The sequence below is a fragment of the Anser cygnoides genome, chromosome Z, assembly GCF_040182565.1.
Source record: "Anser cygnoides isolate HZ-2024a breed goose chromosome Z, Taihu_goose_T2T_genome, whole genome shotgun sequence".
NCBI lineage: Eukaryota > Metazoa > Chordata > Aves > Anseriformes > Anatidae > Anser > Anser cygnoides.
In genome coordinates, this window is record NC_089912.1 from 54263171 (window position 1) to 54288180 (window position 25010).

At 38.8% G+C, this 25010-nt stretch overlaps 2 long non-coding RNA genes across 5 annotated transcripts in view; one reads left to right on the plus strand and one right to left on the minus strand.

Moving 5' to 3' along the window:
- LOC125180326 (uncharacterized) overlaps positions 1–22093 on the minus strand; it is a 33294-nt gene extending 11201 nt beyond the window's left edge. For 2 of the 4 annotated variants that reach the window (XR_010827656.1, XR_010827653.1), the window contains exons 1-2: positions 15522–16684; positions 11721–11801 (exon numbers count right to left, since the gene is read on the minus strand). This is a non-coding gene — a long non-coding RNA (uncharacterized lncRNA). Of the gene's footprint in view, positions 1–11720; positions 11802–15521; positions 16685–20640 lie in introns of those variants that run through there. The other 2 variants (XR_010827654.1, XR_010827655.1) reach the window with 2 other exon arrangements.
- Positions 17771–24783, plus strand: LOC106043836 (uncharacterized). The gene is made up of 3 exons (XR_001211901.3): positions 17771–18619; positions 22503–22643; positions 24504–24783. It is a non-coding gene; the product is annotated as an uncharacterized lncRNA (long non-coding RNA).
- Positions 24784–25010: the final 227 nt, after the last annotated feature.

Genomic DNA, 25010 nt, shown 5'->3' on the forward strand with positions numbered 1-25010 from the left:
TTTTCAGAGGATTCAGCCTGCAAGAAAGATAGTTTCTAAAATACCCAGGGTACACCATGCCCCATCTCACTTTCACACAGCAAAAGCTACAAGACACAACTAGGAGAACATTCACCACACATAGCTATGTGTGCTTGCTTTTTCGCTGCGCAGTTGGTCACCTAGATCATGTTTTGTGCTTCATTACTAAATTGTAAAGATTTTAGATAGATGAATCCTAATAAAAATCAGTGCATATTTGTTCTTACACCTATTTTTGCTGAAATCTCATTAATATTATATGACTTTCAAAATCTAATCTTGGGTACCAAAGGATAGTCTATACTCCCTTGAATAACATGCCTCAGTTAACTAGAATAAACTGAACTCAGCACTTTTATTCATAACACAGTCATTGGTCTGTTTTTGGTTTTGGAGATCATTTGTTTGTTGCAATTCTGCCAGATCCAGTCATCTGTGATCAAGAAGAGCCATCTGTCTGGGTGGATGGATATGATGGTACACACATATATCTATGAAGACTCACATGTGTGTAGTATACACAGTGGAGATCATGGAATAGCTTACCGATAATTCGTAACACATAAATTGCAGAGTCCAAGCACAGACAGTATAGAAAGCAAATGAGAATATGGGACTACTGTACCTTACATAACTCCTCTCTTCAGTCACCACATTTAATTTTTCCTCCTTTGTTCCTACACTGTGGGCCACATTCTCAATACAGGAAACTTAGAGACAAGAGTCAATAAATAAAAACAGTGAACAGTTCTGCTTGTGAAGTATCCAATGAATGCTCAGAACTCCTGAAACATCCATGTGTTCAGAAAGTCAGAAATTTCTTTTTCTTTGCTGACTTTTACTCAGCCCTTCTAAGTTTGAAACCAGTGCCCATCTCTCCTCATGGTAGAGCCCAGCCTTCAGGGACAGACAGAGTTTAGAAAACTCCCCATTTTCTAAATGGGGAGTTCTAAATGAGTTTCTAAATGGGGAGCAATAATGTGTTATTGGGGAGGTTACTAAACCTGGAGCAGAGTAAAAGTAGATATGCTGAGCTAGAAAGCATCCCAAGATATTTATCATACAGGGTTCTGGAGGATTTGGTGTTCTTGGCACACAGCAAGGACCACAAGGCATAGTTTGAAGCGAAAAAACAGACCAAACTTGAACCCAACCATTTTGTTTAATCAGGTTTGATGTACAAAAGTTGTATTGCTATTTCACACAAAATTATCTGGAAAGAATTTCTTTAGGACACTGAGAATCACAATTACAAGTTTGTAATGTCTTGGAAAAGCTATCAAAAACTCAGTATACAAGGAAACCAAATTGATATTAAATGTGTAAGATGTTGGAGATAAACTAGATTGACTTGGTCCTGTTGGTCTCATTCGTGAACAGGTTCTCAGCTACTGTTATTATTCTCACTGACATGGTACTGGTAGGAGCAAGGGGCCATCACCTGGCCTTCCACTATGTGTTGTTGCATTAGATTTATGTGGCAAGGTTTTGGTAGTGGAGAGGCTGCAGGGGTGGCCTCTGTGAGCAGAGCCCAGCAGCTGCCCCATGTCAGACCAGAGCCAGCTCCAGACGGCTCCAAAAGGGACCTGCTGCTGTCCAGAGCCAAGCCAGGGAGCAACGCTGGTGGGCCTCTGGGAGAGCAGATTGAAGGAAGGGAATATCTGCTGTGTGACAGCATCTGGGGTAATGAGAAAAGGTGACAGAGACAGCCCTGCACATAATAAGGTCAGTGCAGCAGGAGGGCAAGAGGTGCTCCAGGCACACAGCAGCAGTTCCCCTGCGGCCTGTGAAGGGAGAGGCCCCTGGTGGAGCAGGCTGTCCCCCTGCAGCCCATGGGTCCCACACGGAGCAGATCTCCACGCTGCAGCCCGTGGAGGAGCCCCCGGTGGAGCAGGTGGAGGTGGCCTGGAGGAGGCTGCGGCCCATGGAGAGCCCCCGCAGGAGCAGGCCCCGGGCCGGAGCTGCAGCCCGTGGAGAGGAGCCCACGCAGGAGCAGGGGTCTGGGGGGAGCTGCCGCCCGTGGGGGACCCGTGCTGGAGCAAACCGGAGCCATGTGGGAGCAGTGCTTGAAGAGCTGCTGCCTGCGGGCAGCCCCCACAGGCTCAGTTCGGGCAGGACGGCATCCCGTGGGAGGGACCCCACGGGGAGCAGGGGCAGGGAGTGACCGTGAAGGAGCGGTGGAGATGAAGGGACAGGGACTGACCGCAGCCTCTGTTCCCCTGCGCTGCTTACGGGGAGGACATAGAATAGGGTGGATGGGAGGAAGGTGTTTTTAGTTTGATTTTAGTTTCTCACTCTGCTAGTCTGCTAGTGATAGGCAGTAAACTCTAGTGATAGGCAATAAACTATGTTAGTCTCCCTATACTGATTCTGTTTTGCCCGTGACAGTAATTGGTGAGTGATCTCCTTGTCATTATCTCAACCCTTGAGCCCTCTGCACCATATTTTCTCCCCTTTTCCTTTGATGAGGAGGAATGATAGAGAGGTTGTGGTGAAATTTAGCTGCCCAGCAGGGTGAAACCACCACAGTAGTACAGATATTAGTGGAAAAGCCAGAGAAACTTAGCATTCTATTTAAAATAAAGAGAATGTTTTGTCACATCCATCAGCCAATGCCTTTTGAACTCAACAAAAACTTAAGGTCTTGAGCACCTGTGGTTGCTAAAATCTCCCAATACCTATTTCAGGAATGGAGAAAGTCAGTGTCCTGGCCAGCTTTCAACAAGGGTAATTATACTCTGCCAACATAGTTTCCCTTGGAACTGCAGTTGGAACAGTTATTTTTCACTTCCTCCTCCTAAAAACAGTGTTTTGTTTTTTCTGGAATGGCAGAGTTGCTGTGTTTCACCTCAGAGATGGTTGCATTTCAGTGGTGGTAGAATGGATCTTTAAGTGCATACAGCTGGTAACATACTTGTAGTCCCTTCTGGACTAGAGGGCATTTTGTAAGTATAGAGTAGTCTTATGAAGGTAGCTGAAGACGATACGTTAAACACCAAAATCCTGACTCATTTCTTACTCTTTCAATTTGCACAGACTAGCCATTGAACTAGATTAGTATAAAAACATATTTTGGCCCTGAATAGTTACTACAATTTCCCATGAAGTTTTTTTGCTCCTGGGAGATAATATGCTACATATCACTTGGTAAAAAGTATGTGAATTCAATACTCTTATCTTCACAGAATGCATCTATGTGACTTCCTTCTGCCTCTCACAAATACACACGCTACATATTGAGTAAGAATGACCTCCTTGATTTAAGAGACAGACTTAGTGGGTGGCAATTTTTAAAGTAGCTTAGCACAAAACACACAACAGAACTGTAAAAAATGCTCTGGTTACACTGTTTGGCACTTAATGGTTTGGATCCATCCCAAAGCCAAGCCACTGAAAAAAATCCTCCTACTCCAAAGGCTGCACAAGGTGACAACGCCTCCTCTAATAACAAACTTTACTCACATGGTTTGGCCTGCCAATTGTTCTCATCTAGTAAATCATGTATTCTTCAAATGTGCTTTGGGACTAGCAGGGGGAGGAGGTGAGAAAAGTTGAACTGTGTGGCTGATGAAGGAAGAGCTGGTTCTTCGAACCAACAGGCTGAACACACAATACAGTAAGTACTCTTTCAATATTGTGCTCATTTCAGCAAGCAGCACCAGGAAAAATCATTTTCCAATTAGTCAGCATGTTTCAGCATCATTAACTTCTATATCAGATTTGCTACCATTCAAAAATGCATCAGGAGACAAAGCAGGAAGAGTAAAGTATCTTTACTGGAATCTGAGGTCTGTGAGGAGGTGAAATTAGATTAACTTCATGGAAATGGGGACAGTTTACATTACCAGAGGGGCCCTACCTGTCTCTAGGCTTAACAATGAACAACGCCTTTAGCATATGGCATTACAATGGATTAGTGATCAAGTGCAATTAATCCTAATATATCCTCTCTTGAACCTCGGTTGTTTATTAGTTAGGGAAAAAAAAAAAAAAAAAAACACTCTTCTGTTCTCAAAGTGTCAGGTGAAACTCACATTTGAGGTAGGGCTACCATGTGGATCTGTGCCTCCATCTGGAGACTCCCTTTTGTGATACTCAAACAGAAGGTGTTTTAATGAGGCTTTTATAGCAGGCACCACCTGCCACTGATCTTCCTCTCTTAAAAGGTATAATTGAGGGTTGGTTTTACAGTATGACTTGAATCTTAACCTTGGGAATTCATCAAGAGATGTAAATCTGGGAGTGATATTGTAATTCTAAAATGCCATTTTGGCTTTTGGTTTAGAGTGAAGTGGTTAGAGAAAATTGTGGTTGGCTAATTGCAACCAGTTACATGGTAGCTTCCCTCGTTTCAGATGGATTAATAGAAGTGTCATCTCAAAATTAAATATCCAAGCTGATGGTGACCATATGTCTCCATTCAGACCCTTGTATATTAGTGATACAACTAAGCTATAGGAGCTCTGAGGACAAAATGGTTTCAGCACTACTAATGTTTACTTGGTTTTGATTTTTTGACTCCTTTTAATGTTATTAAATCAATATTCAAAAATGGCTGTATCACGTAACAGTGGAGAAAGCTGAACTAATCCTATTTTTCTTCTGAAAAAAAAAAAAAAAGTAATAACGTTGAGATACAAGGAAAGCAGTGTCTATCTTTCACCGCCATACATTTGTTTGTAAGTTTTGGACCTGCTAATGCCCATTTGTGGGCTCTTCAGTGAGTGCACCAACTATTTTATTAAGGTGCGTGCAATACTTTTTGGTAGTACTTTATGTATTGAAGCTCTTGCTGGCAACCGAAGGCATGGCACAAACACTGTCAATTCCTGTTGTTCTTGAAAGGGCTATTAACTCCTCTTCCTCAGGAATTAATTCTTACCTTAATTACCTGAATAATCATCAATTAATCCCAGAAGAGTGCCACAGGACTGAATTGGGATTATTTTGTGAAGCTTATGCTCAATGTCACTTCTACTTCTGTCCTTCCTTCAGACCATTCTAACCGTTTTATGGCAGAAATGTGGACTCCGCATACTATTTCATGGGTAGTGCTAAGACTGTGCCTCTCTTGGTCCCCATTCTTGTACACTGCTCTGCTCAGAAGTTCAAGGATAAATCCTTTTCCCATTAAGTTCGATAATTCAGCATGATTTTGAATAAATGCACTTCAGAAAGTCCCCTGTGGGGCAGGGAAGAGGGAAGTGTGCTGTTAAAGAACCTTCACAACCAAGGAAATAATGAATTTTTAACCATGCCTGAGCTTCAACAATCTTGCAGTAATCACCTCTAAAGAAACAGTGGGATAGCAATTCTGTGATGTTTAAAATTTAGTTTACTCCAAAGTAAAGGAAAAGGACTGTCTTTTGCATCACGATGCCTTCAAGTTGTAGCCTGAGCACAATTTTGCCTGAAGGGTGCAGCAGACTTTCGTACCATGCCCTCAGGAATGAACAAGATGAAGGTCCTGGCTTTGCCTCACAGAACTTCTTCACACTTTCACTACCCAACTAAATTAGCTTCATATGTACATGCAGCACAGCATTCCTCACATGCACGCAGTATGAGCTGACTGGGAACTGTGTGTACAAGTAGTAGTGTTGAGTGCTATTCTTAGAGCTTCAGAGTTCAGTCAAATCAAAGCCCATTTTTCTCTTCAGGCCCCCACTGGCCCTTCCACATACACTGTTTCCATGCCTAATGTTTGTGACAGAAAAAAAGTAATTTCTTTTACACACATATAGCCTTCCTTCTGATCTATGTGCTTTTCAGAAGAAACAGGGACTGGGGAGCAAAGGCAGCAAGCAGGGTTTTGGGGAAGAAAAATAGTGGGTTTTTTGTTCTTTTTTCTTTCAAAAAAAACTAGAAGAGCTAAAAGATGAATGTTTTGTCAAATTAAGTGACTGCAACAGGAGTCTGGAGCAGAAAATGTTATTCAATTTTAGCTGTGGAACTAATGAAAGCCTACAGGACACATATTTGTGCATGGAGCAGAGTTACTGTATTCGGTTGATGCTCTGTGAAGAGACAAAGGGAAAGTAAGGCCGAAGAGTGAGAACATGAGTGCTGTTCTGCTCTTCTGCCTGGCACGAAGGGTGAGCTGCCTGTCCTGCGCTCTCAGCCCTTTTACTGTTAGGGTCTGACAGCTAATAGTGGTCCTCATCAAACTGTAGGACAGAAAACAAGATTTTATCAGTATCTTTGTTGTATATTTTACACAAGTTATACTTTACTGTAAAAATGCCAAGTCTTTGGATGTGAATTCATTACCCATGAAATGGGATAGCAGATAACTGTTCCCCTGGTCAGTGTAACATTTAAGATTCCTTTTAGAAAACAAATAAAGGCAAGAATTACTTTGAATAAGACTTGTTTCTGTGATATGTTGCCCAAAAGGCAAGAATTTGCATAGCTTTAGTGCTGGATTTAGCCTGAACCTTCAGTAATAGGAAGTTAGCCAACTATGCCATGGAGCAAAGCAAATTGCTTTCACAAGGCTCGTAATATGTCATTCATTAAGATGACTCTCTTGGCATCCAGTGTGGGTGTCCGCTTGCTCTACCATAGAGCCTAGGGGAATATGAAAGATGCCAAGCCACTAAAATAGCTGAGCAATAGAAGCCACTGTGGTCACAGGGCTAATGCCAACACCAAAGGCATGTACCAACCAAACTGCAGATGTTAACTCTGGCTATGTAACTCAGTATGTGGGCCTTTCAGATTAAATGAGCTGAAAAATTACAAAAGTTTCATCCTCTAGCTTGTGTGCGTATGCCTAAGTAGGCCTATAATTCACTATTGCCCAATGTAATCTTGATTTTTTTTTCCCTTTCACATTCATTTCTTCTACCCAGCTTCCTTTAGGCAGACTAATTTTTTACTGGCTACAGTGAATTTCAGAAATATTGTGTTAGGAATAATCTCCTGTTTATATGAGCAAATATTCTTGCACAATGATAGGTGAAAATCTATAAACACAAATCATTATGGTCAGTAATGCAAATGCACCAAATTATTTTTTTTGTATCTTTATGTGTGAAGCACTTCAGACCTGTTGAAAATTATTTGCTGTACTGAATCTAAAGAAACTAAAAAACTGGATGCTACAGAAATTAGTATTCAGATGCCTGAATTGCTTCTAGAAAAATGACCGAACTTTCAAGCTGTTACTTGAGGCCAGTGTAAAACATGATTATTTCTGCTAAATCCAATGGATGGCACTAAACTAAAAGCTGAATGAAATAAACTAACTCCCTAATCTCTAGAGTATGACCAAGAAGTTTTCAAAACTCCTCAGATCAGTTGAACAGTTTTCCACCAGCTATGTAAGCAATATAAATTTAGACTTCTTATGGAGGTGAGGAGAGAGAAGAGATAGAGTTTACAGCTGAATTTTATTTTTGCAGTTCAACACAAGCTCATCAGTTATATTTGTTAGGATGCACTACAAAGGCTGATCCTGTTCTTTGACTGGATGAATGCATCTACATGTCCATCACCAGTTGTATATTATGTGAATTCAGAATACGATTTATGCAAGTGTAGCTGTTTCTAAACAAACTTGAAATTTGAGGACGTAAATGTGGACTAAAAGTGAACCTAGAAACATTCGTGACTTTCCATTGAAAAGCTCACTTTAAATAGACGACAGCTTAGAAAGAAACTATTCCATAGTACAGGACTTGGTAGTATGTATCAGAGCAGAAGTAGAGGTAAACTGTCAAGTTATGAGACACAAGGATTATACTAAACACACTCACTGATAAACTGTGTTTGCAAGATAACTTTCTGGTGCTCCCTGTTTACAAACTAACACTTGCAATCTGGGAAATCTGAATTCAGGGCTGAACACTGAACTGTTTTTGAAGCTACACTGGAAAGATTTCTGCCTATGATCTACTGTTAATCTCTTAATTGTTCTTTCTCTACATTTCACCTTTTCTAAGGCAACCTCTCTGTCTCAAAGTATCAGTCTCCTTTTCTTCCACCTGCCCACACATATAAAATCTTCCAGGCCCAGAAATCTTCCCTTGCAATCTGGTACTCATAGCCACAGGAAGAAACCTCTCAGTGCTTCATTTCAGGAGTCTGTGTGCCCTGATCTGTGCTTCTTCACTGTCTGCTGTGAGCTATTATGCTGTGAAGGGTATAAGCTGCTGGTAGCATAAATCCAACCAACCTTGCCAACTCCCACAGTTTTATTATGAATGTTGCAGTATCTGTTCTTAATTAAAGTTTCACATGATACTATAATTCCTGACTTCGTATGTCCTAATTTTCCTTTATTCAAAATGTCAGCCACGGTCTATTTCTGTTAATGAGGCCACATTTAAGATGTTCTTCCTTTTTTTGCAGCTGTGTGAATAGTAGTGGGGCTACACTTCCCAGAGATGGCCACCAGCTCCCTCTGCTTTCAGCTTTGGTGTAACTGGGGCTAGCTGAGGCTAACCACAGAGGAGCAAACATCTGCCTCATCACAGGAAGCCTAATAAGAGGCAGATGATGAAAACAGCTGGCAAGAGTATTCAAGCCCAGGAGGAAAACTTTGAAGGATGTTGAAAATAGGGAGTGAAGAGAAGGGAGGCAAAGAAAGTAGCACCAGGAGAGCCTGTATATGACCACATTACAGAGATGACATATTCCTGAAGGGCCGAAACCCTAATTCTATTCCAGAGTGCCTCTCTTTTCCTACCTCTTGCTTTTTGCCTAACCCTGTTAAAACACAATAGTGCTGCTCCTTTGTAATTGTCAGGCAAGGAGATCAAAAATTATCTGTTAACAACTCCTAGGACCCACTGGTGAACCTAGAAAAGCCACAACATGAACTAGAACCATGCCACTGTTCCCAAGGATCCAGGGTAGAATTTTCTTGGAGTCAAGTGATAAAGCTGCATTTTTACTTCCAGTGGCAGGCATCCAGCACCAACACAAGGTTGAGAACAAGAGTCACAGGGCCCTCAAAGCTCTGTTCAGTTGGGTTACTGCATACAGTAGTGCAGCTGGAAAGAGTTTTGTCACTGTTGTGCCCTGGGTCTGTGGTTGGACTCAAATTCCTCGAAATGTAACTGAAAAATGTTTGCATTTTAGCCATAATATCCAACATGAATTACACTTTGCTATTCATCTCCAGCACTGAAAAGCTCCAGACCCTAACTGCTGAGCCCAAACCCAGATGGCAAAGGGTTCCATCATAAAAAAAAAACACCCAGTCACTGCAAACAAATGTCTCCTCAAACTTGTCATAATGTTTGTTGTGTTTGTGGGTGGGGGAGGAAGGGAAGGGACTGTAGGCTGGTTTGTTACTGGGGAGAATTTTACAGTGGGGCAAGGCAGAGACAGCAACCCAGGAAGGCCCTCAAAAAGGTTTGTGTGTCGGCCCACAAACCGGGAGTTAGATTAACCCACGTGCAGAGGTCCAGTGCCATGTCTCCAAACTCTTGAAATAAGGTTTGTGTGGTATGTGAGTGCTGCATATACACTGTCCTTTTTTCTTTTTTTTTTTTCTTCAGTGTTCATATGTCAGTAATAAACATGACTCACCATAAGGAATTAGTTGTCAAGCAAGGTCAGTTGGTAAACATATTAATGAGGCACGGTACAGTTAGGGAGGATAAAAACAAACTCTCATCTCTAACATTGCTATTTATTTCTTTTATAAAACTTTTTATCTGTACTTGTGTCATCTTGAAGAAAAGCACTGATACAGGAAGGAAGAAATTCTTACTCTACACCAAATATAAAATCTGTTTGAACAAGTTTCAGTAGAAACATGGCCCCTTTTTCTCTTTCACTAGACAGTACAATAAAACAAGCTGTCAGTATTGAGGTCACTTTTATGGAGCATGAGACTATAAAGACTATGATAACCATGCCATTACTGCTACTTTAATGTCTTGCAGATTCTTCCCATCCTAGCTATTGTATGTCCCTTATCACCATAACATCCAACCCCTCCCTGTTTTTAACAGTCATGGTACCTTTTCAAAGTGGAGAGGACTGCCAGGAGGGAAGGGGAGGCACCAAGATGGTGGTGCTGGAGGCCTTCCCCTGCAAGGCAAGGCTGTGGAGTGGGAACTCTTCTGCCGGGAGAAGGGGTGGCTGCAGGGGCGCCCAGCAGCAGCCCCGGCAGCAGGAGGGGGACGGAGGAGACGCGGCCGGGCTCTGCCCAGAGGTGCCTGGTGGGAGGGCAGGAGGGACGGCACGGGCTGAGGCACGAGGGGCTCAGGCTGGAGAAGAGGAGAAGCCTTTTTTTCCCCACCAGGACAACCCGGCCATGGAGCTGGAGCTCAGGCAGGTCGAGACTCTGTGGCCTGGGGGTTTTGTGTCCTGGCTGGGTGAAGCCCTGAGCAGCCCGGCCTGAGCCCAGTCTGAGCCTGCTCTGGGCTGGGGCTGGGCTGGAGGCTTCCTCTTCTGCCCTGTCATTTCTCCAGTTGTTTTGCCCATTGTGTTTGAAGGAATAGAAGCACAGAGAAACTAGGTTGCACAGAAAACCAGTGGCCAAGCAAATGAATTTAATTCCAATTGTTATCTAATCACCAGCCTTTGGACTCCACTTAATTCAAAGGAATGACGGTCTGTAAACAATAAAAATAACTGTACCTGGCGTTGTTTTAAAGGCAGGGATGCCTGAAGTACTGAAAAATATGAAAACACTGAATGCTGTGTCTTTGTCCCCAGTTATTTTTGTTGTCCTTGGAAGCCGATTCTGTGAAAGACCGTACGTAAAAGTACTACTGGTGAAAGTTGTTTACTCAAGTGGCCGAAGCAATTGATGTGAGGAATGTCTCTATTATTAGACTGCATTTGCTTCATGTAACCTGTCTGTTTGAAGAATGAAGGATTACTGCATGCAGAACTTAAATTTTCCTTAACTGAAGTTAAGGAAAACACCAAGTATTTTTTATCCTCATCAATATTAGGGTCAGGTTAGCACAGAGTCTTGTAAGAAACAAAAGCAAAACGCTGCACTACTGAATTATAAACTTTCTTTCATTATGTAAGTCAACACTGAAGAGCACCAGACTGAAAAGCTACAACAGTTAGTTTTTACATGTGATTTACCAACTGGATTCAATTTGATTAGAAATGGAACTAGATGTAACAGAGCACAGAGTTAAGAAACCCACAACATAAAACTCCCAAAACTTTTATGCTTAAATCAAAGGGTAGGGATTCAAAATTACAGGGGACGATGGAAATGAGGGAAAGACACAGTAAGAGGAGACTTAGGAGCTATGACAGATGTGGCTGATGTAAATGGAGAAGATATACAGAGGAGGATCTGATCCACAGACCACTCCCACAGTAAGTGGGACCATAGTGAGAAGTCTGCCATCCCCTTCCAGTGACCCTGGAACAAGATAATATTAAACAGACACTAGGCAAAAAAATCAGGGAAGAAAAAAAAAAAAAGCTTATGGCTTAACTGAGATTTCTAAGAACTAAAAGTCTGAACTACTACTTGTTTGATGCCAATGTGAAAACTGTCTAAAAAGAAACAAAATGTCAGTTTGTTCCACACACACATTTTTCTCCAGCACTGAGTCATAGGCTTCCCAAAAATTGTGTTAACATCTGGGATGCAAATACAGAATTCAGAAAAATAATGTTTGGGTTCCTCTACTCCTTGTGCTTTTCTTTAGAGCTCAAAGAATACAGACAGCTATTTTTTCTTAGGAATCTTGTAAATATCAGCTCACCGTAATTGCCGTGTTCATCTTCATTAACATCTTTTGAAACACAAAATGAAAGTGTTATCTTGTTCAAGCTAGTCATTAGACCTATTGAAAAGACAAAACAGACATGTTCTGCTTAGAAAGCAGTTTTTATTTCCATTTAAAGCTTGACCAACACACCCAGAGATTGTTGAGATTTATTACAGAGCTGTATATAGCTGAATGTAATCTTATGCTGTAACCCTGTGGCTTCCTTAGATCAGGTGAAAAAAATGTTTAAGAAGTCCCTCATTTCTGACACACCAGCTAGTGTCATATGCACTGATACTAGTGACAATATGCATTAGGATGTAGGAAAACAAATAGGACATAAAGGAATTCTGATATCAAAACTTAGTGGAAGACAATTATCTTTGACTGAAGATTGTGTATCTGTGCTTATTTTTGCAACCTAATGTTAGAAAATATACCTGTGGTAACTGAATAGTTTAATTCTCCAACTGCTGTTTTTGAACCCTTCATTCATTCTGAAGGTATAATTAATCTTTATGCAATAGTACAGCAAATGATAGTGTTTCCACCTGACCTTAAACTATGCCATTCTAAACAGAAGCAGAGGAAAAAAGTTGCATGAAGAAAATAGTTACCTCTTCTCCCACCCCCATCCCCCACATGCTCAATGCATTGTTAGTCTCAGATCTAGTGACCTCATGGAACGGCAGATTACAACCAAGATGGTGGCATTTTTGGAGCTTTCATCCTCCATTTGGCTGTGATCCACTGGCCTTAGGAAAAGAGATAAGAATTTATATTTCTTATCAGCCACCAGATGGCTTTTAAAACCAGAGGCTGTCTGCAAGGATTTAAGTTAATGAACAAAAGTGCTTTTATGAACTACTGGTATGTACAGTCAGAGATGTAATTCTGGTTATTCAAGACAGTGCAAGAGAATAGATCCTACCATATATAACAACTTAATCTAGCAATTGTATAACAGCCCTTCTGACTCATTTTCCATAAGCACTGTAACTCTCTAAACAAAAATGGATTAGCTACAGTATGTTAAAGCGTTTGGAATTGTACAGAGTTCAGGTTTAAATAGAATTTTAGTGCTTTTCAGTGAATGGTGATACAGAATTGTATGACTGGAAAACATTTTTAAAGAGAAATAAAGTCAATAGTGTATTATTATATCTCCGTGTCACATGGAGAAAACTTGTTTTCCTATCATCACTAAAAAGAGGTGTGATGCTGATTTTGGGAAGACAGTACAGCAAATCTAGCAGTAAAATAATGCATCCAAAATATCTTATTTTGTAGAAATAATAACTGCTAACAAAGAAATAAGAAATAAGAATTGCTAACAATTCTTATAGAACCAAATCCTAACAACACTCATAGCTGTGCTGAAAGTGAATGGAGTAACTGAAAGAATAACAGAAACATTTTCTGGAGCTGTTCCGTTTATACAGGGTTGGTGAAATTTGTTAAGACCATATGTTAGTCATATTGAGGGAGGCATGGTTTAACTTTATGAATCCTGGAGTTCTCCCAGCAAACTCTCAAGGTCTCATGTCTCTCAGATTTGTTGAATTGCTCATGTGATTGCAGTCTGGGAGCAGGTTAAAGGAAAAGAACTAATAGCAGAAGTTAAGGTTGCTCCCCTTTAAGCACACTATCAGCTTCCATTATAAATCTTACTGTTAGCTGTTTTATTACAGTGACTAACAAAATTGGCTTTATGTAGAAGTTGCCAGGTGTACTCTGAAAGAGAAACATATTTTTTTTTCTGCAGATTGAAGAAAATCTGACAAACTTTTTTTATGTGCAAGCTATTACTCTGTCCAGTTTTCACTGGTCTCTTTATTACTTTATGCATTCCTAATAACATACGACTGTGCAACTACTCATCTAAATGTTGCTTGTCTTTAAACTGCCTTTTCAAATGTATTAGTAAACCCAATTTTACAAAGAAGCTATAGCTAAGCACCAGTTACTCAAAAAGTTCACTTGAATTGCTCAAATCATAGAAGTTGGTAGTCAGCTCAGAAAAATCTATAAGCATTTCTGTTTCTTATCCAAGGATACGAGATGTTTTCCTCTAATATAACAGGAGAGGTTCTTTTTTTTTTTTTTTAATTTTGTTTTAGGTCACAATATTGGAATTCTAAAATTCTAAAATTCTAGGAATAAACTAAAGTAAGAACTTTGTCCAAACACATAGACATTCTGCATTCACATTCTCCATGAAGTAGGCTTCTGGTCTTAACTCTCAACTTTTGTCAATCCGAATAAAGATCACCAGAATGGATAAATTAAGTAAAACAACACATTTTCATTTTGTTGTTAATTTGATTATATCATGGGGTACTTTACACAGCATAATAATGCACATTTTTTGATGCTCATAATGCACATTTTCACTTTGGGCTGGACAATACCCCAGATATCTTGTTGCTTTAATTTTCAGGTTACAGTCATATACATATATATATATTTGTTGATTATATATATATATGTTGATGATATATATATATAAAATGCATATACATATTATACATATATATATTATACATATATATATATCATCAACAAATATGATTCCTACAGCACAAAATGCATCACAATCAATCCTAATACAGGCTGAGAAAGATGGTAAGGTAATGTCATTCCTACTATTAAATCTGAAGTGAAATCCGAATGTAAGGGTTGTTTGAGCAAGCCTAACCTATGTATTTTATGTTTATATTATTCATTTTCATTTACTTATCACATTCTTCTAAAGAAAGAAAAATTAAAAAGTAGAGAGGTATAACTTGACTGCACTAGTGGTAACAAAAAGATTCATTTTTTTGAGATTTGTTTTCTGCTTATTTATGTTCAGAACGTTATCTTAGTGGTAACCAGAGCTCCCCACTCTCAATTACTGGTACCTGCTCAGCTTAATTGTCAAGAGATTTTTTTTCACAGGCAGAATGTAAATCCAGAGGTAATCAGTTTGCACAGACTACACTAGCTTCATATTCACTTCAGATTATTTCTCTCTTTGATTTATATACTTTACTCCCTTTCTTTACACGAAAATTTCAGTTTTCTATCTATTGCATGCATGGAACTTCCTTGAGATAACCTATGCATCTTTTATTTAAGTATTGTGAAAGTGAGAGATGATACTGCCCTGTTTATCAGCAGAGTTGATAGTTAACCTGTTTGCTGTTCCTAATATGCATGCAAAGCATCTGTGTTCAAATAATTAATAGCAGGACATCTACAGTAAAGTTAAAGTGTTTTTTTGTTGTTGTTGTTTTGTTTTGTTTTTTACTGGAAAGAAGAAATTGGGTCATTTCTTACTTAAAATGGCTCATTTCTACTTTATTTAGTTCAGATGAGGAGAGAGAATTTGATTTTGCTTCAAAAATACTTTGGACAGTTGTATAATTCTCAAGAGAGATACAGAGCATGTGAGTGACACCGTTTGGCAGAACTTAGTTTTACACGTGATAGTGTGAAGGGTGTAACACGTTTTATTTCAGTCCTACTGCTGTTCCCCTTCTGGAAGAACTGCCCTGTGCTCAGTAAAGCACTACTGAAACTATAGGCAAGACAAATTCAGGCTGTATTATATATAAACACACATACACAGATGTAATATTTACAGTGTGTGGTCGAGAAATGATTGCATTTACATGCACAACTGCAGAAGTGAGAATCTTTAACAGACAAACATAATGCAAAGACTACTAAAACATATATTTGTCACCTCAGAAGTTAAAGAAAAACTTTCCAAAACCTTAAAGAAAATTAAGGAGTATTTTTTATGCTTACCCCTTTACATGTTCAAGTTTGAACAGATCTTCCACTTCTCTTAAAAGATCTGTTTCAAGTCGTGCAGGTGTGACTCATAGAAGGTTGACATCCGTGGCTTGTGGCAGAAAACGGAGTGGAATCTGTGTAAAGCTGACTGGTGATTTCAGTTGCTAGCACATAACAACCATTGGACTGCTTTATAAAGCTTCACAAATTAAAAATATGTAGCTCAAAGACAACTCAGTTATTCCAGCTGAACATTCTTACCTTCTGCAATCTGCAGTAGACACAGTGGACATAAGCTATCTGCACATACGGTTTCCATACGAAGATTTATCCACAATCTATCAATCTATAGCATGCTCTTCATTTTCTGTTCAATGCAATCTCTGTGATAGAAGATTCTGTTTGGTATTTAACCAAAAGAATGCCAATGTTATCAAAGATAATTCAATATTATCAAAGAAATTTGAAAAATGAAGTAAAAAAAATAAAATGTGAAGCACAGATCCAGTGCTACCTTCTCTGTAAAAGAACTCCAGTATTATTGTGTAAGAACCAAATCTCACCACCAATAACAACCAGGAATATTTTTATATGGTCTAACATGCATTAATACATACAGATTGACTTCAAATTCACTTAAATATCATACAGGCCATATAAGTGGCCAGATTTTGGCATCCTTACTTGGACAAAGTTAATTGCACTGGGAGCTGTTCTGCGAGAGCTACGAACACCCTTGCCTATGAATAATCTGAGTGAACATTAGCATTTCAATACACTTGGACTAAAAAGGCAAAATGGCTAGATATTTTTAAAACATCATTGTATGAAGTGGGGGACAGAATGGGATTTTTTTTTTTTTAGGATTGTGGGGTTGATTTTTTTTTTTACAGTCTTCCAAGATCATGACTGTGACAAACCTCATCAGTTTCATGCTCTTCAGTCAGTAGAATCTTGCCATTAGGCACACAGCTCTAAGTACCAGTGGTTGAGGTTTTTGGTTCCACTTCTCATCCAAAAACCAAAGAATAACTCCTTTTCTCTGAGATGCCATGATGAGCTTTGATTGTAAACGTAGTAACTCTGTAATATCTGAGGCAGAGTTCTTTGATAATTACAAGCAAATAAGATTTTTTTTTTAATTAAACTAATCAACTAGTGAATATTCAGCTTATTTCAACTCCCATGAAGCGTAAATTGCTAATGCAAATACATTAGATTTTATTAATATTGAGACTCAATTATCTTCTTCTTCCTAGAACAATAATTTGTCACAGATAACACAGAAAGAGTGATAAAGCTGTAGTCATCAATACATTAATAGCCTTAATACTGAGCATATATGAAATAATATTGATTTCATAATTTATGATGATGAAAAGATAATGAAATTAATTATAAATTGATATAATAATCCTTTGAAGCATTTGAGGTCATTGATCTCCTTAAAGCCCAGTGAAACTGGCCTTAAAGATTCTCCACAGTTTTACGATGACATTTCAGCTTTTACTATTCATTCTGAGGATTAAGAAGTGAAAAGCTTAGTCTGATGATTACGTACAAAGTGACGGACCTGTGTTTTTGTGGTAGAATGAGCTTGAAAAACGCAGTGTTTGATTACATGCATTTGCATAAGTTCACAGAGACTATCCAGTTTTAATGTTGAACTCTGTGGCTGCACGCATAACAGATCCCAGTGAAGAAAGGATACCCCATTAAGAAAGATAAGGGTCACTGTGTTACTACACGCTGGTGTTTTTGTAGTGACTGGCTAAAATATAAAAACAAACTGCAAGCTTTTCTCATCCCTTGTATTACAACTTACTCTCCACATGTCCTTGCTCTGTGCAAATTGTTCACATATCCATATCCATACCCATATCCATAAGCCTAGGCATCCACTCAGTCATTTTTATTTCCCTACATCAAAGTGCAGCATTCAACCAGCAGCAGTGGACTGCTGCAAGTGTAGAGTAGCTGGTTTTCTCTACAACTGACTGCCAGTTGGAAAGCTGAAGTATGCTGCTTATCTGTGGTAACACCCAGAGTTGCCTTGGCTTTGTTCCAGTTCCTCCCTTATTTCTTCAGACCATCTCCTGTTACAAAGATTGCAGATGATCTGCATCCAATCCCTTAAACAGGATGTAAATTGGAGCAATAGTGGCTTGGAGCTGTTTTAAAAGTTAAGCAGGTGCTTATGTGCTCTTTCTGTGCCAAGTCAAATGTGTTCAGTAACTTCCAAAGTTCAGTGGAGAGCAATGCAATTCTTCATGGAAATAAAGCCACTGAAAAAGTCAAAGCTTTAAGTGTATATTTTGGACGTTTTCTGTGAATTCATGCTATCAGCTTTTCTACCCAGCAAAGAAAGTCACTCATTGTTATGACAATCATTATAAAACACATTTAGATTATTTTTTTTTAAATAAATGCAACCAATCCAGACAGACATTAGGAGTAATCTTCCCCTGTGCTGATGTTCCCACAGCATTTATTCTCCAGCGTATTTAAAACCTCATTCTGCTTTGCCCCTCGACGGATTATAAGGCTATCAGTCTTTCTCCAAGAAGCACTGCACAACAGTTGCACTGGACATCGGAAGTGGTGTTTGAATCTCATTTGAAATCCTTTACCATTTCGCAGATTCTGTCATTTATATTATTAGCAACAGGTGTATGTTATAAGAAATTCTGTTAGCAAATGATAAGGGTATCACAGTTTTAATCAGCCTGTTTGCCTTAAAATTAATGAGCATTGTGTGTTTTCATGAGGTGGAAAGCATACTCCTGTAGCTGTGAATACCTCAAGAACACACTACCTCTGATAGCAAGTCATATTTGAAATAGTTCTATTATCACTTGGAAGTCAGCTGAAAACTTCCAAAAGAGATTTTTTTTTCCCCAGTATGTTTTGCTTTTTTTTCTAATCAGTTGTACCTCAAGGCATTAAAACAGATTTGCTAATGGTTAACCATGTTTATATGGTCATTTTAACACAGCTATTTGCAGTGTTTTTACTATATGTTTGTTTTTTGTAGGTGTAAAGAAAAAGCACGAGCACAGAGTGTACGTATTTTCTGTGGAGGCAGAAATAATAGTTTCTTTGGACTCACGGTCAGTCACAGTGTTGAATGTGGAACAATGCACTATTCATCTCTCATATTCTATCTTCCTTTGACATTAGTTATGTTCTTAGTATGGACATATGTGTCATTTGAGTATTTCTTTAAACCGCATATAGTATTTGTTGAAAGTGCGGTTATGGTTAGAATAACAGCTATTTAAAACAATATCTTGTAATTCAACAGATCTTTGCCTAGAAAGCATTCTGACTTTAGACTGATTCATTTTCTTATCACTATAAACTGATACTACCTTTACATTTTTTTGTACTTCTGTGACCTTTGCACAGCCAATCTAGATACAAGAGAGTGAGCCATGTTCTAGTGAAGACAGTGAAAAAACGTATAGGTTTCAGCTACAGCAGCAGACCATTTAGTATCTGGGCTATAAAAGTAAACTAGAAAAGACAAAGCTTGGCTTTCAGAGTCCTGGTTGAGCTTCCAGAGCAGGAATCTGGGGGAATCTTGGGGGGGGGGGGGGGGGGGGGAGGGGAATGCAGAAATTTGGGTTTCTTGTTACTAATTTCACAACGTCTTTTTTTTTTTTTTTTTAATAGAGCATAGTTTATATTAGACTCGCTAAGAAGCTTTCTTTCATTAGAAATGAACCATTTCATTCTTGCATAATATATACTGCATATATATGTATTCTCAGTGTGCCTGGTATTTTCTTTTCTAACTGAAGACATCGAATGCAAGTCTCAGCAAGTCAGAACTGATACAGGATAGGCACTTTGCTTGTCTACTGACTCACCTTTGGTAAAAATCTGAGATGTCTCAAATTAAGTTTACAGATACAGAACAGATCAGTAAAGTAACTAGACATCCTCATAACTCTTGACCATATATTCATTTCTGCTTTCCTTTGGTACAGGGATTATGAAACATTTACTAATGAATAAGGAAGCTGCATATAACAGATGACCTTAAATTTCATCCCGCTTCAAAACTTTATATAAGGTGGCAAGCACTGCAAGAAGCAGGAATAACTCCAGAAGAATAATTAACTTTAAGTGAAACTACTGTATATACTGATTATCTGAATGAAATTGGACCGATTTTTAACATAATCTAGATGAAGTGCCACTTTACTTTCTGAAAACATATACTCTTACTACCTTAGTCTAACACAGGGTGTGGATTTAATTCTTATAGTGAATTTTATTTCATCTTACTACCATAACTCCACCTCCAGAAATATCAAAAATACAAAACTGCCAACACAACAAATGGGCAAGCATGTAGTTTGTGGTGTTAGAGACTTTATACAGTGAGAGGTTTTCCCACTCCTGCCCTGTGGCCAATGTCCCACAGTAATGCTCATTCTTAGTAACAGAGCCATGTGAATTTTTCAAATGATTTTCTGTATTTCTCACCAGTCCACATGATCCAGTGAATCACAAACTGTTCTGAACATGTCCCCTTTTGATAGTTTCCCAAGAACCTCACTGTACCTGGGTTTTACCAAGATGAGACACAAAATAAAAACATTAGTACTGCTGGAACATCCTTGCACAAAAGAGTTTTTAGATTGACACATACCATAATTACAAATTCACATGTTCCTTTACACTTCTAAATAAAAAGAAAGCCAAATAATAGGACTGATTGAAAGTTACCACTGAAACGTAGTTTTTACCTCAGCAAATCCAGGACACTTACAGGTTGTCAGCTATATGCAGCTGGAAGGCTTTGGCCTTTTCTTAGCCTCACCAAATCAAATTCCTTCCCTAGGACTGAAGGAGCCCAGAAAGTCTGCAAAAAATATTTGGCCTTTTCTGTCCTTCTTTCCTCTTTATTTTCCATAAGAGGAATAGAAGCATTTGCAGTATGTTTTTGCAGAAAACATTTAATTTTGTCATTTTCAATATTTCTAATCTGCCATCCATTGATGGAGTAGGAGGCTGAATGTAAGTCTGCAGTTTGATAGCAAGCACCTTAAATATCACTTGATGAAACAGATATACAGAAATTCTCACGTAAGGTAGATCTTTTGTGAATATCATACCAAACCTTATAAAATGTTGCATGAGTAGTCTTCAGGAGGGTTCACAGACTGGCGTAAAGTTTTGTTGCATGTAACTTCCATTGATTTTAAGTGGAGGTCCCTGAACCAAAGGAGTAATTACATCAGGTTTATGTTGCATTCAAAGTTTTAAAGGTTTTCACTCTGAAGTTGCCTCACGTCAAACAGAATTACCTTCTCATTGCACACTTTATTTTACTTCTGACATACTAGTACATGCCTATACAGAGCATACATGGAGCCAAATGTATCTCTGCTCTAGATCTGCTTGTATGCCCCTTCAGCATTACTCCACCAAAGAATTTGGCCACTGAACTTTCTGTTAAATTTGTCTTATATGTCCCCTGCTATTAATGTGGAATAAAAGTATCCTGTATACAAAATCACCCTGGAAAATAAAATTCTTCAGAATATTTTGTGCCTCCTTGGAAAAAAAACAAAAACAAAAAACAAAAAACCCCTACACGTTTTCCCTATGAAAACAAAAATAACAGCCTTCATATTTTTTTTCTTACATTTTAAATAAGACTGCATCTGAAAAAAAAAAAAAAGATGGAAAAATGTTCCAATAAAAATCCTTAAGTAGGTCTTTTGCAAAACTTATAAATACTTTCTCAGTGAAATTTAGGTACTTTTATTCAGATCTAGCTCTCTCATGACTGCTGTACTCAGATTTCAATCTCTGTTGCAGTCAAATATTCTTTCCACACACTGCATGTGTCTCACTATAAAACAAAGTCATCAGCTCCCAGAACAATTGTCTCAAGAGGAAATCGTATGGATATGAGACAAAGTTTTTGCCATGTTATTATGTCTTTTAGAAAATGCATTGTTAAAAATGATGCTGTCAAAAAAAAAAGAAAAACAAAAATCAAAAACAAAACCAAAATGAGAATGGAGATCTTGACTTGTAAATTTCTACGTGGCATTATCATTTTATAAAAGAAAGAAAGGAAAAGGTGAAGAGAGGCCCACGAACCTCCTTAATACTGTATAGCAGGAACACAGATCCTGCCATATGAGCCTCACTGGGGAAATTTAAAGAAGGAGCTCTAGCAATGTAACGTGATTTGGCAAGAGCTGAATTTGAATGTGGTTGTGAGGTCCCCACAAGCAACATATGCTTTTACTAAGCTGCAGTATTCCTTCCTTTCATAGCCCAAGCTTTTAAGCTATTACTTTGTATTTTCTAAGATTATATAGTTCTACGCCAAACCAAAGTCGTTAGCTCTGGATAAAACCATCATATTATGAAATTACAGCTCATCCAGAGGAAGAGAGAAAAAGTGGATATTTAATTCTGACCTCTTTAAAAAATAGAGAAAAGGAGGAGAGAAAAGGAGGAGAGAAAAGGAGGAGAGAAAAGGAGAGGGAGGAGTGGCAGGGAGATTGCTGCTTATGATTATGAGTTGAACTTTGAACTTTTTTCTATTCCTCTGGACAGGCATTTTTTATTTTTGTTTTTTTACATACCTTACTAGAGTTAAAATTTGAAGTATACACTGAGCATAAAAACATTTACTTACACAGTAATGGAAAATTAAACATTAAAATGGGAAAAAAAAATTACTTCCAGACACAACTGGAGATTGAAACATGTCTAAAAGCAAAGCTGCCAATCTGCAATTTGGAAACAAAGAACATTCTTTAATTTTTTTGCTTCCCACCTGATGAGTGGGATGTCAGTTCTGCCTAGGAAAGTTCAGGCATGTCCTCAAATTGTTCTGCATACTTTTACTTCCTGTTTTCTTTGTTATGTGAAAGCTTCCTTTTCAAATCACTTTAATTTAATGATGTTAATAACATCACCCCTTTTTTTCCCCTGGTATAATTACTAATACCACCTCAGAAACATGCCAGGACAGGAAGAACATCTCTCACACATGAGCTCCCAGAGTTACAAGACCAAGAGAACAAGAATGCCGCTTCCATTCATCATGGGATTGCACGCAGGGGGAAGATATGCACAGCTAACGGTGAAGGAGTAAAGGTAACTGGGAGGATTACCCCAGTTTCAAATGATACTTCAGAAACAGCTGTCACTGGGCTAATGCTGCAGTGTAGTGCCAGAGCCCTGCTGTAGGGCAGGGCCTGCCTCGGGACATTGCTGAGAGTGGTGTGTTGCCATGAGGCCTGTCCTGCCTGCAGAAGAACCATATCACAGAATGCTTTGGGTTGGAAGGGACATTAGAGACCACCTTGTTCCAACTGCCCTACCATGGGCAGGGACACCACTCACCAGACCAGGTTGCTCAGGGCCTTATCGAATCTGGCCTTGAACACCTCCAGGGATGGGGCATCCACAGCTTCTCTGGGCAACCTGTGCCAGTGCCTCACCATCCTGCGTGAAAAACTTCCTCCTAACATCTAATCTAATTTAATCTCTCCTCTTTTAGTTTAAAACCATTCCCCTTTCTCCTATCATTATCTGCACTTGTAAAAAGCCACTCTCATCTTTTCAATAAGTCCCCCCATAGTACTGAAAGGTCACAATGAGGTCTCACCAGAGCCTTTTCTTCTCCAGGCTGAACATCCCCAGCTCTCTCAGCCTGTCTTCGTAGCAGAGGTGCTCCAGCCCTCTGATTATCCTTGTGGCCCTCTTCTCGTCCCAGTCTAACAAGTCCATGTCCTTCTTGTGCTGGTAGCCCCAGACCTGGACACAGTACTCCAAGTGGGGCCTCACAAGAGCCACAGAAGGACACAATCACCTCCCTCCGCTGCTGGCCACTCCTCTGTTGATGCAGCCCAGGATGCAGTTGGCCTTCTGGGCTGCAAGAGGTCACTGCTGACCCATTTCAATTTTTTTTTCCACCAGAACCCCCAAGTCCTTCTCTGCAGAAGTGCTCTCAATGAGTTCTTCTCCCAGTCTGTGCTCCTGTCTGAGATTTTCCCGGCCCAGGTGCAGCACCTTGCACTTGGACTCGTTGAACCTCATTAGGTTCACGTGGGCCCCCACTACAACTCTCAGCATTGCACTCCCAGCCCTGACCTTTCTTGTTCTTTGTAAAATCATTGTGGAATGCCACAAATAAGGTCCAGAACACTGGAAGTGATACCTGTAAGCGTTAAAGTCAAAGTCTTTAAAAGTTGCCATGTTTTAGGCATCTTCAGAACAAGATTCCCAACTAGAATAAAAAAAAAGTTAAAAACTAGCATGAAGATCAGTTCAGTCTGTCTTCTAATGAAAGACCGTAACAGAAACAATATAAATTTACACAAATGAATCTGTATTTTTAAGAATGGGTATCTAGGAATACAAAACTTTCTGTCAGAACCATCCCAAGCACTGAGAAGTTTCAGGCCTTCCATTAGACCCAGCCTGACCTCATAAGAAAAATATAACCAACCCAAGGTTTTGGGAAGTTCAGATATGATTCCAAAGCCGGCATCTTGTATTCTTTCCCATTTATGGTGCAAGTATAAGAGTGTACCACAGTGATGACTGGCATATTAAGCACTATATTCATGCATGGCAAGAACATTATTATAAAGAATTTTGCTTTTCTTCTTTCTCTGTGACTTTCAATATTCTAAAATAACGTTTATTGACTTAAATTCACATTCTTCCTCATAACATAATTCTTATTAAAAATCCACATGGAAAACTATCTAACTCTTTTTATATTTGCTTGTTTCATTATCAATCAGAATCATTATGTTGGTATCAAGAACAATATGTGAATTAAATGTTAATTAACTTGTCTAGTGGTCAGAGCCTAAAACTGATAATATTATGAGCAAATAGCTAGCTCACACAGGACTGCTGTGTGACCTTGTGCAAACTAGTCTCAGCTAAATGACTTTCTCCATCTATAAAGCAGATTAATGATATCTGTGTACTGTATTACAGCTCTCTGAAGATTGATTCAATTAATCTGCAAAATGTTTCAAGATTTTCAGACCAAAAGTTATGGAGGAGCATTATAAATGAACACTTCTGCAACGGCCAATGGAAAAAAAAAATCGCAATGATACAAAGTGGTTCTTTTAACAGTTAATGATTTACAAAATAATAATAATAATAATAATCTGCTATGTTATGTAAAAAGATATTTAGAAGAAATATTAGATACTCTGCCATTACTTACTGGGCTTCCAAGTTTATTTCTGTAAGAATTCTAAAAGCATTCACTCCAAAGTTTTTGAAATAAAATTAAAAGTGTGTGCATTTCTTATTAACCTGAAATAATTTAACAATTTTCTGTAGGGTATTTTTATTACTCTTTCTTAAGTACTAAGACTACTTGCTAATTTCAACTACTTTTCACATTTTTGCTTTTGGCAGCTCTTCTATTACATAAAACAATAGTTTTGCTGGGTTTTCTTTTTTAATACTTAACAGGAAGCTGAAACAGAA